Source organism: Anolis carolinensis, chromosome 5 (genome assembly GCF_035594765.1).
Source record: "Anolis carolinensis isolate JA03-04 chromosome 5, rAnoCar3.1.pri, whole genome shotgun sequence".
In the NCBI taxonomy this organism is placed as follows: Eukaryota; Metazoa; Chordata; class Lepidosauria; order Squamata; family Dactyloidae; genus Anolis; species Anolis carolinensis.
The window spans coordinates 168,370,671-168,386,751 of NC_085845.1; the positions used below are offsets into that span (position 1 = coordinate 168,370,671).

The 16,081-nt window shown below is 46.5% G+C and overlaps 1 protein-coding gene across 2 annotated transcripts in view; it reads right to left on the reverse strand.

Moving 5' to 3' along the window:
• grin2b (glutamate ionotropic receptor NMDA type subunit 2B) overlaps positions 1-15,815 on the reverse strand; it is a 303,629-nt gene extending 287,814 nt beyond the window's left edge. For both annotated transcript variants that reach the window (XR_010006831.1, XM_003226634.4), the window contains exon 1: positions 14,666-15,815. The gene's annotated coding sequence lies outside the window, so the exon portion shown is untranslated. The remainder of the gene's footprint in view (positions 1-14,665) is intronic.
• Between the last annotated feature and the right edge of the window lie 266 nt (positions 15,816-16,081).

The window sequence follows — 16,081 nt, forward strand, 5'->3', positions numbered from 1 at the left end:
AAATTGATCGGTAGGTTCCACAAGCCTCTTTTCTGCACTTGTTAATATCCGTATTTGTTATGTAATTGTTATATTATCTTCCTGTAACATGATAAAATTTGTATGGTGTGTAGAACTGGTACTGATCTGTATCAGCAATGTTCTATTTATTTCACTAATAAAGATCAAGGATATGACTACTTGTGAAGAAAATTCTTTATATAATGCTTGGATGTCACTGTCAGTCTCACCCCTTCTAAGTAGCGACAATCACAATGCAGGGTTTCTGTTGAGTAGTAGCCCCACGTCATTTTTCAATATGAGGATACAGCAAAATACCAGCTTCCAACAAACACTGCCATGTAATGTAGCTTGGAATTGCATTATATGGTCAGTATAGACCCATATAACACGGTTCAATGCAGTTATTAGGAGGAAATGCAGAAGACAGCAACCAAAGGAACACAATCCTGGAGTAGCTCACCTATTACCAGATTTGTGACTCTATAATTTAGGAAAAGGCAAGCAAAGGTAGATAAGAGGTTATAAAAGTAGTCATTTATGTGAAGAAAGTGACTATTGTAATTCTTGAACTTGTATTATTTCTGAAGTCTAGAACCTAGTATATTTACTTAGGATGAACAGTGAGAAATTCAGAACAATTAAAGGAAGTACTTCTTTACACAGTTGCATCTGTGTGTGTATTTTTTATCCACCACACCACAGAAAGACAGACTTTGGTAGGAGATATGCAGGGGTGGGGGTTGCTTCCTTTTAATGCTTTTCTGAAGTATGTAAGCCCACAAGGAAATACAGTAGTTATAGAAATGATGAAGATGTAAAACAAGGTGTATGTGGTACAAGTGATACTCTTCAAAGATAACAATTTAGACAAAATTGCTTACTGGGCACACTATCCCTCCTATTTTTTTCCATTTCCCAAATAGTATTTCTGACATTGGAAGTGATAGTGAAATGCAGACTCCACACACACACATTTTCTTACATGACCATAAGACTATTTGATTACACCTATTTTGCAAGTTGTTCTTGTTATGTGCCTGCAAGTGCTTTCTAAATTATGGTAACCCTAAAACAGGCCTATTCTGGGGTTTTCTTGGCAAGACTTGTTCAGCCTTCCTCTGAGGCTGAGAGAATGTGACTTGTCCAAGATCACCCAACTAGTTTTCATGGCCAAGTGACATTATGACATTAGAATCTGGCCTAAATCTTTGCATAAATAGGTTTAACAAAGATCTAAATTAATGAACGTAGAGGCAGCATGCAAACAAACAGAAATTGTCATTATTATTTTTTCCATTCAGGCCCAAACCCAATTTCCCTCTCGGTTTACCATGACATCTGTTACACATACAGCGAGACATCCATTGTTGGCTAATAGGTCAGGATGATGCTTCATCAACTGGAATTAGTAATAGGTGCTATTCTATTCATACCTGGCAATCTTTTTCCAGATTCTGAAATGCAATACTGATTAAAGTAAGGTAAGGTGGCACTCTCCTTGTAGCATAAGGGACAGAGTAATAGGATGAAGACAAATACAAATTGATCTGGAAAAGAACAGGCCAAAGAACAGCTATGAATTTACTCATGATGGAGCACTTTTGGATGAAAGTGCTCCCTCTGGGAATCCAGAGAAGGGTGTTGAAGATGTTGCCTTTTTATATTAAAAAATGCTAGTTTTAATACTATATTTCACTGAATCCAAGGCACCATCTAATGTAAGATGTGCTCCCTGTTTTTGAAGCTTCAATTATAGAAAAAAAATAATTTTCTGAGAATTTTCACTGCATGAATAATACCTTTTTTTGTTTCAAAGAGGCTTTGCAGTAAACATTTTCTTGTGGGGTGAGGAGGGAGTGTGAAGAAACTCAGACGTCATCTTGTCTGCATGAGTCTATTTTATGAAGTCTATGGGCCTGCTAGGGAGAAAGTGGAAGGAGCACTAAGCTTAGTCAGATGCTAAACAGCCAGCTGGGTAAGGCTCAGGACAAAATGGTGAGGACCTAACAGAGTCCTTGGGGTTGGGGCCCTTCCTCCTCCCCCTCCTCCTCCTCCCCCTCCGAGAAAGGAAAAAAAACAAAATTTAGCAGCCACTGAATTTAGGACACTCCCCATTTTTGAAGCCCCTTAAATAGGAAAAGTGCACCCTATATTTGATGAAACACTGTAGTTTCGTCTTGCATATTAGTAAATAATAGGAATATTGTGAACATAGCATATCTCCAGAACTCTATCGTGTAAAGAAACCTCATTCTGTACAACAGAAAGTGTGGGAATTTTTTACACACACACACCCAGATGTGGTTGAACTGCAGCTCCCAGAATTTCTCACTATTCACTATGCCTGGCTAGAGTGGCTGGGAGTTGTAGTTTAACAATATCTATGTTCCTGGAAATTGGTTTATTATTATGTAATGCTTATAATGGGTATAAATCTAAGCAATTATACATATATTGAAAGCTCCAAAGCCCACAGTCTAATAGAGGGGGAAAGAGAGGGAAGGAAAACAAACAAGGAGCAATAGATGCTTCTGTGACCAATGGATGTTGCTCTTCATTTTGCAATTTCTCAGAATTCAAAGAATAAAGATACATGTAGCATGAGCACAATTCCTAAACATGAACGGTGACAACAGTAACTCTTATGTAGATTTTCCAGTCACGTTTTGTGACTCGTTTTATAAAATGTATAAAATAACAGGTTTATATGTGTATGTGTGTGTGTGTGTGTGTGTGTGTGTGTGGGTGGGAGGGTGGGTGTATAACCCACTATTTCTCCAAGCTTCTTGCTTCTCTAGGGTCCTTCTCTCCAAAAGTGGAAAGTAGAACAACATGTAGTCTTCACTCTGTCCATCTCCCCAACATCCAGTTGCCAATAGCAAAGAATGAGACCTGTTGCAACACAGAATAGCGGTTTAAAGTAGGAACACAGTGAAAAGTGAGTGTGTCCCTTCTGTAATGCAGATTGTGCACCATGAGAATATAAAATCAACTAAGGTTTCCTGTATATTCTGCTACTGAATAAAATCTTGAATCTCTGCTATAAAGTAAAAAGGATGAGGAATTAAAAATGTTACAAAGGAGTAAAAAAAAAAACACTTACTGGTGACAAGGAAGCTGTGATTTCCTTTCCAATCAGATCTTGTGCATTCCAACAGCCAATGGAACAGCATTCCTTTGGCTGGTCTCTGTTTCCCCTAACCATCCTAGGGAGCAAACAAGGACATCTGTGATGGTGCTAACTGAACCGGACTGCTCTGCAATTGAAGCCTCTCTTCACATGCAGAGCATGTTAGCAGGTATAGCAGCATGGCTGGGCAGCAGCCAGCTCACTGAGTTTCGCCAAACAGAGGTGGTTTAACCAGCAGCAGTCATCCTCCTTACAGAGGCCCTGAACAAAGCAGCCCAAAATCAAAAGCTGGAGAGAAGACTGCACCACTCAGGCTGCAGACAGGAGCATCCTTGCTAGTGGAACAGGTTGAGAAAGAGGGTGTCTAATGCTGGAGGAGAAAGGCCAACATGCACAACCAAGTGACCAAGATGGGATATTTTTAAGAGAACCAAGGAATATTCCCTGGAAAAATTAAACCTCAAGATGTCTAGCAGTGTCAGGAATTATTATGCCAGGGTATGCAACAATGTGGAAATACACTCCAGCTTCCTGAGAGGGTTCAGTCTGGAGGATAATATGTCAGGGGCAGTAAGTGTAAGGCGGTCCACAAATTGAGATAACTGACTGATGGTGCACCTTTTGTGAATCTAAGTTCAAAATTATCTCCTTCTCTGAGTGCTCCTTCAAGTCACCTGTGAATTTCATAGTTTTCTTAGGCAAGGAATAGTTAAATGGTTAAATGGTTTTGCCAGTCCCTTCCTCTAAAACATAATCTATAGCACCTGATATTTGTTGGAGGTCTCCCACCCTGGTCCTGACCAGTGCTGATCCTCGTAAATAATGCGGAAGAGATCTCTCTCCTCAGGTATAAGTAGCATGCAGGAGAAGGGCAACCAAAATGATCAAAGTCCTATGAGGAGTGGGTTAGGGAAGTGGGTATGCTTAGCTTGAAGAGAAGGTTGAGAGGGGACATGACAGCCATGTTTAAATATTTGAAAGGGTGTCACATTGTGGTCTTCCACTGCTCTAGAGACCAGGACATGGGGCAATTGAACTGCATTAGGAGAAACATCCTGACAGCTGGGTTGCTGTGAGTTTTCTGGGCTGTATGGCCATGTTCCAGAAACATTCTCTCCTGACATTTCACCCACATCTTTAGCAGACATCCTAAGAGGTTGTGAGGTATACTGGAAACTAGGCAAGGGAGGTTTATATACCTATGGAAGGTCCAGGGTAGAAGAATAAACTCTTGTCTGTTAGAGGCAATGTCTCACCCTGGACCTTCCACAGTTATATAAACCTCCCTTGTCTAGTTTCCAACAGACCTCACAACCTCTGAGGATGCCTGCCATAGATGTGGGCAAAACATCAGGAGAGAATGCTCCTGGAACATGGCCATACAGCTCGGAAAACCCACAGTAACCCTGTGATTCCGGCCATGAAAGCCTTCGACAAAACGTCCTGATAGCTGTTTGATAATGGAATGGCCATCTGTGGGGAATGCTTTGATTGCATTTTCCTGCGTGGCAGAATGAGGCTGGACTGGCCCTTGGGGGATTCTTTCAGCTCTATAATTCGAAATAACTGAAGTTTATTTCTTTACTGCTGTTTGAACAACTCGCTTCCCAACAAAGGTGGCGATTCTTTAAGGAACTAGTAGAGGTTTGTGAGTCTTTCCGATGCCATATCACTGCTGGTTGTAACCCGCGTTAAGCGATATGTTGAGAAGGATGGAAAAGAAAGTGCGAGTTGAACATTAGAACTGAGGCGGGAAAGTCAGCGAGTGCTCACTACGACGGCGTGGCGATGCCTCTTCGCCTTGGAAGTCTCTCCGTAGCGAAAGAGCCCAGGACAGGCGGGAAGGGAGAGACGGAGCGAGTGCCCACGAGAGGCATCCTGAGGGGAAAGAAGCCTCTCGGAAAGGCACGCGGGGGTGGGGAGGCGCAAAGGCGGAGGGCGGGGGGCTGAGGCTGCGCGGGGCGGGGGTTGTAGCTGGGGAGGAATTGGGCGGGTCTAACCACAGCCATAGCCACGCTTGAAGCAACAAGGACAAGTCGCCCTTTTGGCGGGCTTTTGAAATCCCACGCGTGACAGAAACGTGGGCTCAGCTGGAAGTCCCTATTATTAATATTATTATTAGTGGGTTTTTCCTGTGGGTTTTTCCTGTGGGTTTTCCACCACCCGTTGGGGGAAATATCATTTTTTCCCATTCTTAACAAATGACAAATTATAAATATCAATGTTTAGTAAAGGTAAAGGTTTCCCCTGGTGTTAAGCCCAGTCATGTCTGACTCTAGGGGTTGGTGCTCATCTCCATTTCTAAGCCGAAGAGCCAGCGTTGTCCGTAGACACCTCCAAGGTCATGTGGCCGGCATGACTGAATGGAGCGCCATTACCTTCCCTTCGGAGCGGTACCTATTGATCTACTCACACTGGCATGTTTTCGAACTGCTAGGTTGGCAGAAGCTGGAGCTAACAGCAGGCGCTCACTCCGCTCCCGGGATTTGAACCTGGGACCTTTCGGTCTGCAAGTTCAGCAGCTCAGTGCTTTAACACACTTCGCCACTGGGGCCCCTGCTTTTAGGCTGAGATTGAGAGTTTTCTGCAAACTGAACCTCACCAGATACTGCTAGATGCTGTATCCAGGGAAAGTACCATCATGGAGGAACAAGCACAAGATGCAAGGAGAATGGAGGGAAAAAACAAGAAAAGTACCACCATGGAGGAACAACAGGAAAAGTACCCTCATGGAGGAACAAGCACAAACTGCAGGACTAGAACATGTTATATTGCAATTGTATCTGCTTTGGCCTTCCATTTAGAATTCATAAGTTTAGTGTTTAGAGTTTAGTATTTGGAATTCATACAACAGAAATGGGTTGAATCTCATTCTAAACTCCCAGGTAGTTTATCACATGTCAGGGAATATATATAGATTCAGAGGATTGGTAAATCCTAGGAAGCTGTGAACATGGATTACTTGGAGTTAAATTATCTATGTTTAACTAAGTAGGAAAAACCATAACCAACCTAAGACAAAGACTGGACGCGGAGGGTTCCAATGTCAGCCATGGAAACTCACTTTGTGACTTTGGGCAAGTCAAACTCACTTGGCCTCACGGGAAGGCAATGACTAATCCCAAGCAAACAAATTTTACCAAAAAATAAAATAAAATGTGGTATTATTGTCCCAGGGCCACCATAAAGGTCTTCTGAGAGTGGCAGTCTCAGTGGTGGCCCCTCAGCTGTGGAACTCCCTTCCCAGTGAAATTAGATCAGCTCCCTCTCTCCTGACCTTTAGAAAGAAACTAAAAACATGGCTGTGGAACCAAGTTTTCAGAGAGTAGGAAACTGCCATAGGCAGCCATGAAGTGACTATAACACAATTGGAACGACTCCTGGATTATGACTGGATGTTGTGATTTTCAACAGTTTATTTTAACATACTGATAGGTCATGATTTTGATGTTTAACTGGTTTTAATGTATATGGTGTATATTGTATTTGAATGTTTATGTTTGTTGTGGCATTGAATTATTGCCAACCTGGAAGCCACTCTGAGTCCCCTTCGGGGTGAGATAGAGTGGAGTAAAAATACAGTAAATAAAATAAATAAGTAAGAAGACACTTGACAGTACACAACAAATGGAATTAATCTATTTTTCCTTCATGAAGGCTTGTTTTAGCCCAAAAATATGAATATTATTTTAATGTGAGTCTCAGAATTAAAGCGTGATTTTTAGATTTGTACCATCACTGGGTGTATTATTCAGTAGTCTCAGTATTGCATATGCTTGCAATAAATGTAGCCCAAGTCCTGCAATGCAATCCTTAAAAAAAACTTAGTCATGCAGTCCAATCTTTATCTCATTGCCCCACAAAAATAAATAAATAAATAAAAGGAAGCATACTTGGATAAATCAAATGGGAGCTAATAATGCTCTTTCCAGAATGACCATTCACAACAGCCCCTCTCATTAAAAAAAAAACCTCCAAAGTTACCAGGAGTGAGATAAGGTCACTTCCCGGTACCCAAAATGTCAGCTATAATGTTGCACTGTGGTGCTCCAAAGGAGTTTCAAATGCAACAATGCAGCCCTCTGAGCTCTAGAACATTGGCCAATGGCCTTTGGCCAATGGATCTTATTCACAAATTAGCATTCAAAGTAGTGCGCTTTAACTTCCCCAATTGAAGCCTTTGTAAGCTGGACCCTCTTTGGAGGCTCCAGCCATTAGGCTGGGGTCCTTCTTCCTAATCCATACAGTGTAGGCTTTTGTTTGAGAATAACTTTGCGTATAATTTTTCTGAATTTCACCTCCACGTGCGAACCATTCTTATACACTGCAATTTCACTCGTACATGTTTGGTCATAATTACGCATTTTTTTGGAAATGCATAATCAACCCGGGCCTTCATCCTAGAGTTTTTTTCACACAAAACATGGGCTTTGTGGAGACTTGGCACAAGAGAGACAGTTTTCACAAGCTAATACACATGGACATCAGGGGCTAAGAATTGATGTGTGCTTTTTAAAAAAAACTACATCGAGATTATATTTGCATATAAAAAATATATTGCATGTAGCGACTTTCAGTGACAAGGACACGACATTGCACACATTCTCAATTTTTGTTTTATTTATTATATAATATTGTTCCATGCTCCAAAACTAGCTTCACCATTAAATTCTATTTTGCAAGCCTCTTGTGCATGTATGTCACATATGTGTACACAGAGTGTACAGTATTTCTATTTCTGTACATTCTTTTGCTAGAGTGCAAGACCTAATTTATTATTTTGTTGCCTCTTCTGTGATTTGCATCAAACCACCTTTATCTGGAATATATTCTGGGTGAATGTTGTGTGTATATGATACTATATGTCTGAATACAATTACCTTGAATCTCGTTTTGGGAGAAAGGTGTGGGATATAAATCAAATCTAAATAGATAAATGCATGTGTATATAATCTGCATGGATTTAAATCTAGCTATATGTACACACTCCATGTGAATGGGTCTGGTGGATTTCTGCCTGAGTGCAAAGAATGGTCTACGATGCAATGCTGAATTTGTGTAGCTACACCCAGTAATCTGTATTTATCCATGAACTTAATTCTGTTTTGCATTGTACTCATCACACATTTCGTATTATGCTTATTCTCCATAGATGTACCAGAGGCTTTTATGCCTATGAATGTAAAATATACTTATTTCTTTCTAAATTGATGTGTGATCATGCTATCCTTCCCGCCGCCACCACGTTCCACAAATCTCTCTTTGCCCCTATTTCCCCCATTCACATCCTAATTTCTATGTCCATTTTCTGTCACCAAACAGACTTTGTATAAGGCAGTTCACTATTTTCTTACCACACTAACGATATGCTCCAAGCTTCTTTAAAGCTCACTAACCAACAAAATCAGTCAACACAAAGTATTGCATCAATTTAGGATTGAAGAAAGAAGAAAAGAATTTGTGAAATTATTCCACGCAGAGAATAGGCTTTATATCCTTCTTTCCACTTCCACCATGCTGCCACCATATAATTTGGGATGCCTATCTTTTCTTCAATGTAAGTATTTATTGTTAAGAACGTATTAAGAAACCTGACCAAAAGATCAGAATGAAGGCCTATCTGGTACAGCATTCTGTTCACTCAGTGGGAAGCCCATTATCCATGGAGCCTTAAACATTGCTTTTTGAGGCCATTACCTATCTAATGATTTTGACATTGTGAATATGAAAGTATTTTCATAACAATGAGGAAAAAAAGAGATGATTGTGGTGTTTAGAATTCAAAAGTGATGTTTAAGGGGAAAGAGATAGTGAACATATATTTCATAGGTGCTTTAAAGAGAGGATAAGATGCCTGCCTATCTATCTACACCAGGCATGGGCAAACTTTGGCCCTCCAATGTTTTGGACTTCAACTCCCACAATTCCGGCTTAAGCGGCTGAGGGGGGAAAGGAAAGGGCCTGAGGTCAGGAATTGTGGGAGTTGAAGTCCAAAACACTGGAGGGCCAAAGTTTGCCCATGCCTGATCTACACGCAGAAGACTTGATGTGCTCTTCTTGCTTTTTTCATCTATCCCTGGTTCTTCTTCCTCTCTCTTTTCCTAATAAATGTCTAAGACTTATCTCAGTTCATCTCTCACATTAATGAAAATAAAGTATGATAAGGTGCACCTGCCTCTTTTCAGACTATACCTTTGGACTTGAAGGAGCCACAAAGAGATTGAGTTTTCACAAACAAAGCTCAGGATGTCTTCAGTCCAATTCCATCCAATGCATCACTTGTGAGGGAGCCCCCAGTAGCGCAATGAGTTACACCATTGTGCCGGCAGGACTGCTGACCGAAAAGTCAGTGGTTCAAATCTGCGGAGCAGGGTAAGCCCCTGTCTGTCAGCTCTAGCTCCCCATGCAGCGACATAAGAGAAGCCTCCCACTGGATGGTAAAAAATCAAACATCTAGGTGTCCCTTGGGCAACATCCTTGCAGACGGCCAATTCTCTCACACCAGAAGCGACTTGCAGTTTCTCAAGTCGCTCCTGACATGAAAAAAAATCACTTGAGAGCACGTGAATATTGCTAATAGAAAGTACTGTAGTGGTACATTCGCTTTCAAGGACATGAACTCAAGTGTTACATTAGAACCTTCTCCTATTTGTGCCAATGGGTGAATGTTATCCAAAAGTGGAAGAGGTAAGATTTAAAATTGAATGCCTATTCCATCCAGATGTGGGGGGTGAAAAATTTGCATCAGTGATGCCATTGGATTGCTGTGTGTTTTCCGGGCTGTATGGCCATGTTCCAGAAGCATTCTTTCATGACGTTTCACCCACATCTATCCTCAGAGGCATCAACATAGACATTTGGGGGGGGGGGGGGGTGATGAAAAACTTGCATCAGTGATGCCATTGAGTTGCTGTGAGTTTTCCAGGCTGTATGGCCATGTTCCAGAAGCATTATTTCCTGATGTTTCGCCTGCATCTATGGCAGGCATCCTCAGAAATTGTGAGGTATGTTGGAAACTAGGCAATTTGGGTTTATATATCTGTGGAAGGTCCAGGGTGGGAGAAATAATTGTTTGAGGCAAGAGCTGACAAAATATGCTGGACACAGCATATTATGTGAGAACACTTGAACAACTGCCATGTCAGACTCCACAGAGAAGCCACTAAAATCCACACGCATGTGGACAATTTCAATAGGAAGGAGGAAACCATGAAAATGAACAAAATCTGGCTGCCAGTATTAAAAAATACAACAATCAAGACAGTAAATAAAAAACACTCAGAAAACAGGAGAATTCCAGACAGAAAACAATCTCGGCCAGTAAACACCTCCCAACAAAGGCAGGAAGCAGCCTGGCCTTGAAGCTGCAATGTCATTCAATGCTAATCAAAGTGGCCAATTGCTACATTAACTCTTGCCTCAAACAGACAAGAGTTCTTTCTCTGGACTTTCTGCAGATATATAAACCCTTCTTGCCTAGTTTTCAATAGACCTCACAACCTCTGAGGATGCTTGCCAAAGATGCAGACAAAATGTCAGGACAGAATGCTTCTGGAACATGACCATACAGCCCGGAAAACTCACAGCAATCCGCTATACTGTGAATATTTTTAAATCAAATGTGCTTTCTAACAGAAGCAGGGGTGTTTCAGACTCAATCGGTTTACACTTAGATCGTCTTAAAGTTAAAAAAAAAATTAAACTCTATTACCAAGAATACTGGTATTGGGCAAGAACGTGCATCTTATATCTCTTCCCTACTTCTTAGACCAGGTACGCAACGCTGAGATTTGAAGCGAAGCTCGAATGTGCTTTGAAACTGGCGGAGAAATGTCTACACTTGGAGCCTGAAAAGTCAAATCCAACTCAAGCATCGTTTACTGGGGAGAAGTAACAGCTCGCTGCCACGAGGGAAGTTCTCCGAAAGAAGGGTCGGAAGGCTCCGATCGTGAGAAGGAAGGAGAGGTGAAGACTCGGAGCCGGATGCGGGAAGAGGATGGCGGCCAGAAAGAGAGAGTCCGCGAGTCAAGACGCGTCCTGGCCACGGCACGCGCGCCACTGGGGGCAACGAGGCCCCGTCCTGGCTCCTCTCGCGTTCAACAGCCGGCGAAGCCTGAAGGCTCTCAGAGAAAAAAGCCCCGAAGGATTGCTGTCAGTTTTCCGGGCTGTATGGCCATGTTCCAGAAGCATTCTTTCCTGACGTTTTGCGTGCATTTATGGCAGGCATCCTCAGAGGTTGTGAGGTCTGTTGAAAACTAGGCAAGAGGGGTTCTTCTATCTGTGGAATAATGTCCAGGGTGGGAGAAAGAACTCTTGCCTGTTTGAGGCAGGTGTAGATGTTTCAATTGGCCACCTTGATTAGCACTGAATAGTCTTTCAGCTTCAAGGTCCGTCTGCTTCCTGCCTGGGGGAAACCTTTGTTGGGCGGTGTTAGCTGGCCCTGATTTATTCACGTCTGGAATTCCTCTGTTCTTTATTCACTGCCCTGATTTCAAAGTTGAAATTCTGTTGAAATTGTCCAATTTCAACAGAAAGGAGGAAACCATGAAAATGAAAAAAAAATCTGGCTACCAGTATTAAAGAAACTCTAAAATCAGGACAGTTAATAAAAAACGACATTCAGAAAACAGAGGAATTCCAGACATGAATTAATCAGGGCCAACTCTCAACAAAGGATTATCCCCGGACAGGAAGCACCCAGACCATGAGCTGAAAGGCTATTCAATGCTGATCAAGGTGGCCAATTGAAACCTTTACACCTGCTGCAAACAGACAAGAGTTATTTCTCCCACCCTGAACAGATATATAAACCCCACTTGCACAGGGCTGCTGTGAGTTTTCCGGGCAACTGGCGTCTTGTCCACATCTATGGCAGGCAAACTCAGAGGTTGCGAATTATATTAGAAACTAGGAAAAGGAGGTTTATATATCTCTGTGGAAGGTCCGGGATGGGAGAAAGAACTCTTGTCTGTTCTTTCACTTGCGGTGAATGCTACAATTAATTAATCACCTTGATTAGCATTGAAGAGCCTTGCATCTTCAAGGCCTGGCTGATTCCTGCCTGGGGGAGCCTCTGAGGATGCCTGCCACAGATGCAGGAGAAACGTCAGGCGAGAATACTTCTGGAACACGGCCATGCAGCCCGGAATGCTCACAGCAAGCCAGTGATTCCGGCCATGAAAGCCTTCGACAACACATTTCCCACTTGCATCGTTTCTAACATACTTCACAACCTCTGAGGATGCCTGCCGTAGACGCAAGCGAAACGTCAGGAGAGAATGATTCTGGAACATGGCCGCACAACCTGGAGAAACTCACAGCAAGCCAGTGATTCCGCCCATGAAAGCCTTTGACAACACAGAGAACCCCAAAGGGTTGGATGGACTGAACCGAGCGAGGAAGAGAAGGAGGAGCAGCAGGAGCAGGAGCAGCACACCTGCCCGCCCGGGCTGAGCCCGCAAGCCCCGCCCCTTCCCTCCTTCTGGAGCCACGCCCTCCCGGCCCCCAGCGTCCTGGCCCCGCCCTCCACCCGCCCAGGTAAACTTTAGACTCCCACTTGCGGCGAGGGGGACGTCGGCAGATGTCACCGAGATCCTGGGCTATTTATAGAAGCGCCAGGCGAACGTGCCGGGAGATGGGCGAGCGAGGGAGGGGGGAGGAAGAAGGAGGAGAGGAGGGGGCGTCCAGGCTCCCTTTGGAGATGGAGGGGGCCCGAAAGGAAAAGCGGGCGGGCAGGTGGTGTGGCTTTCCTTTCGGGCACCATCCACTCCCTCTCTTCCTTGTGGTCCTTGGCGATCCCTCCCTCTAGAGAGAGCCGGAGGGGGTGTGGTGGCAGGCAGGCAGGCTGCACAAGAGGAAGAGCAGATCCAATAATGCTGCTGTTGGAGGGAGGGAGGGAGAGAGGGAGAGCGGCTGCCCTCCAGGGTCTCTCCTGCAAAAGCCACCTCACCACAGCCCATGGTTGGCTACCCACCCGTTGGCTAAAAATAAACGCCTCCCCGTTTCCTCCGCGAGGCGCAGAGCCCACTCATTCCACACCCACAAAAAAAAATCCCCGTCCTCCTTTGTCTTGCCACCATCTTACACAGCGCCGAGCCCCAATCCCAAACCGTGCCATCGTTTATCGGTATGTGTCGCGTAGGCGCGCAGCCGAACGGGGAAACAGAGAGAGAGAGAGAGAGAGAGAGAGAGAGAGAGCCATTTTGCATCACCCAGCGTTGTGGCAGTTGCCTTGGAGCAGTGGTTCCTTCCCAACCTTTTTTTTTAACCAGGAACCACTCTCCAACATTAGTACCAAAAGGGTTAGGAATCAACTTTAGACTCGGCTGGGTTATTTGGGGTGCTGATTCAGAAACATGGCATTGGATGGACAGACCACATCAGCTCTGGTTTCTGATACAGAACATATGCCAGTAGTCACCCAAAGAAAACCATATTTCATCGTCTAGAGCTATCCATCCAATACCATTTTCTGAAACAGCACCCCAAATAACCCCAGGAACGAAAACACCAAGAATAAAATATGATCTGTGTTATTCTCCGTAGTAGTAAGGCTGAGGCCGCGGACCATCAATGATCCACGGACCACAGGTTGGGAAGCACTGCTTTAGAGGAAGGAGTGTGGGGTGTCATGCTGTGTGAGAGAGATGGGGAGAAAGGGAAGGGAAGGAGGAAGGGGCGCTGCATGGGTGGAAAAGACACACACCACGCCTGCAAGAGGGGAGAGAAAAAAACCCACCCGAGGGGAGGGAAAACCCACATGGAGGACACAACGAGCAGCTTGCCTTCGGTGCTTTTTTCTCCCCCCCCCTTTCCACAGCGTGCCTCTTGAGTGACGTGCGCGGACTTAAAATAGCCCCCCTTCCGCCCGCGCGTGGACCCGCCTCGCAGCCCCCCTTGGCCTGGCCACCCTTCCCCTCGAGGCTTCGTGGCTCCAAAGCCCGGACTGCGAGGCGAGGCGAGGATAGGATAGGCGAGGCCTCCTTCCCTCCCTACCGCTTGCTTCTCCCGGCCCGACTGCACCATATAACCCCCTCCCCCTTTTCTTTTTTCTTTTTAGCCCACGACCATCTCACCCCCCTTCCCTTCTCTCTCTTTCTCCAGCCCACGACCATGTTGCTCAGGGCCGGTGTGAGGGGAGGAGGAGGGGGAGAAGCTGCTCCTCTCTATGCGGCTGGCGGAGGGTCTTTGGGGGACCCCTCCCTCCTTCCTGCCCCACCGCCCCTCCCTTCACAGCCAAGGGAGGGGACCCGCCACAGCGCCTCTTTGGGGCTCCATCCATCTCCTCTGCTGAGCCAAGAAGGGAATCAACATGTCTGAACGGCTCCCCATCTTTAAAACACACACACACACGAATGGTACCTGTTCTCCCAACAGCATGGCTGGCTCTTTTGTGAGCGGGTGGTTCGTGCCATCCGTACCAATGAGGCTGCCTTTCTCTCCTAGCCCTGGCTGGTTTGGGGAGGGGGCGCCCCTTTTCCATGCAGAAGGGAAAGAAGAAAAGGAGGAAGAAAGGGAAGCACGTCTCCCTACCTTGGTTTGTAGAAGCAGAACCTCTAGGCGGACAGATTAAGGGAGTAGTGAGCATGTTGGGAGTCTCCAGTCTGGTCTTCTCGCTGGCATATCCACATAAGGAGAGCGAGGCCGGGGGAGCCAATGGGGAGGGGGCGAGGCACACCAGCGGAGGAAGGATAACCTCTTCCTGGCGAGGAGAAGGCTCGTGTCTTGACGTGGTGCTGCAAATTCACGCCGGGGAGAGATGAATCAGACCGTGCGAGGGGAAAAAGGGGGGTCGCAACGTGCACAGGATCCACACGGAGATCATTCATTCCATTTGCTCCTTCCCTTTCAAGTGGTGGCGGTGGTGTATGGGGGGGGGGGGGGGGGGCAACGCAAGGTGGTTCTAACGCTGCAGCGAATACAGCGATGGCATCTGGGTGGAGAGAGATTGCGAGAGAGAAAGGCGGGGAGGGAGGCGGTATTCCGGGCGCTCTAGCGGCGGGAGAGGCGGGAAGGGGCTCCGGCGGCGGTCGGAGGAGGAGGCATGACGGTCCCCGCGGCGCCGCTGCTGCTCCTGCTGCTGCTGCTTCCTGGCGAGAGAAGCGGGGAAAGGCTCGGTCTGCGCGGGGAGAAGGCGTGAAGAGGAGGAGGAGGAGGAGGGAGAGGAGGGCGCCCGAGCGGCTCCCGGAGCCAGACGCCAGCGGCACGTTCCTTCCAACGCATCGCCCGGCCCCGGCCCCGCGCCCCAGGAACCACACGCCACGCCACGCCACGCGCTCCTCTCTCCCTCGAAGAGGCGCCTGGGACGGGCGCGGAGGCCACCCACCCAACGCGGGTCCGGAACGGGCAGAGAGGAAAGGAGCCCCACGCGCCACAGGCAGGCACGCGCCCTTCCTTCCTTCCTTCCTTCCCTCCCTCCTTCCCGCCCTCTCTCTCTCTCTCTTTCGCGCGCGCGTGCACACCCGCGCCCGTCCTCCTCCCGTCTGTCAGTCACTCGCGCACCCGCGCACGCTCCCTCTCTCTCTCCCTCTCTTTCTCTCTCGCGCGCCCCCAACCAGCCAACCCTCAGCCCACCACCATCACTAAAGGGGCGCTTCTTCAGGCCCTTCCCCTGCTGCCCCTCATCCGCAGTGCTGCTGTTGCCATGTCTCTTTCTTTTTCCCCCTCCCCTCCTCAACCTGCGCGCGCGGCAACCTGTGAAAGGAAGCTTTGGGTTTGGCTCTTCAGTGTTGCGTGGGGAGGGGGGGGGAGATGCTTCACGCCTGCCTGCCTGCCTCCCTCCCCTTCCCCTGCAACGTGCCGGCGGTGGGAGACACGGCAGCGCGCCCCCTCCCTTCCCTGGCGCGCGCGCAAGAGGCGTGTTACCTGTCCGCGCGCGGGAGGGAGCGGGAGGGGGCGCCCTGGTGGGGAGCGAGGGGGCCTGGGCCGAGCTCCTGAGTCCGAGCGCAG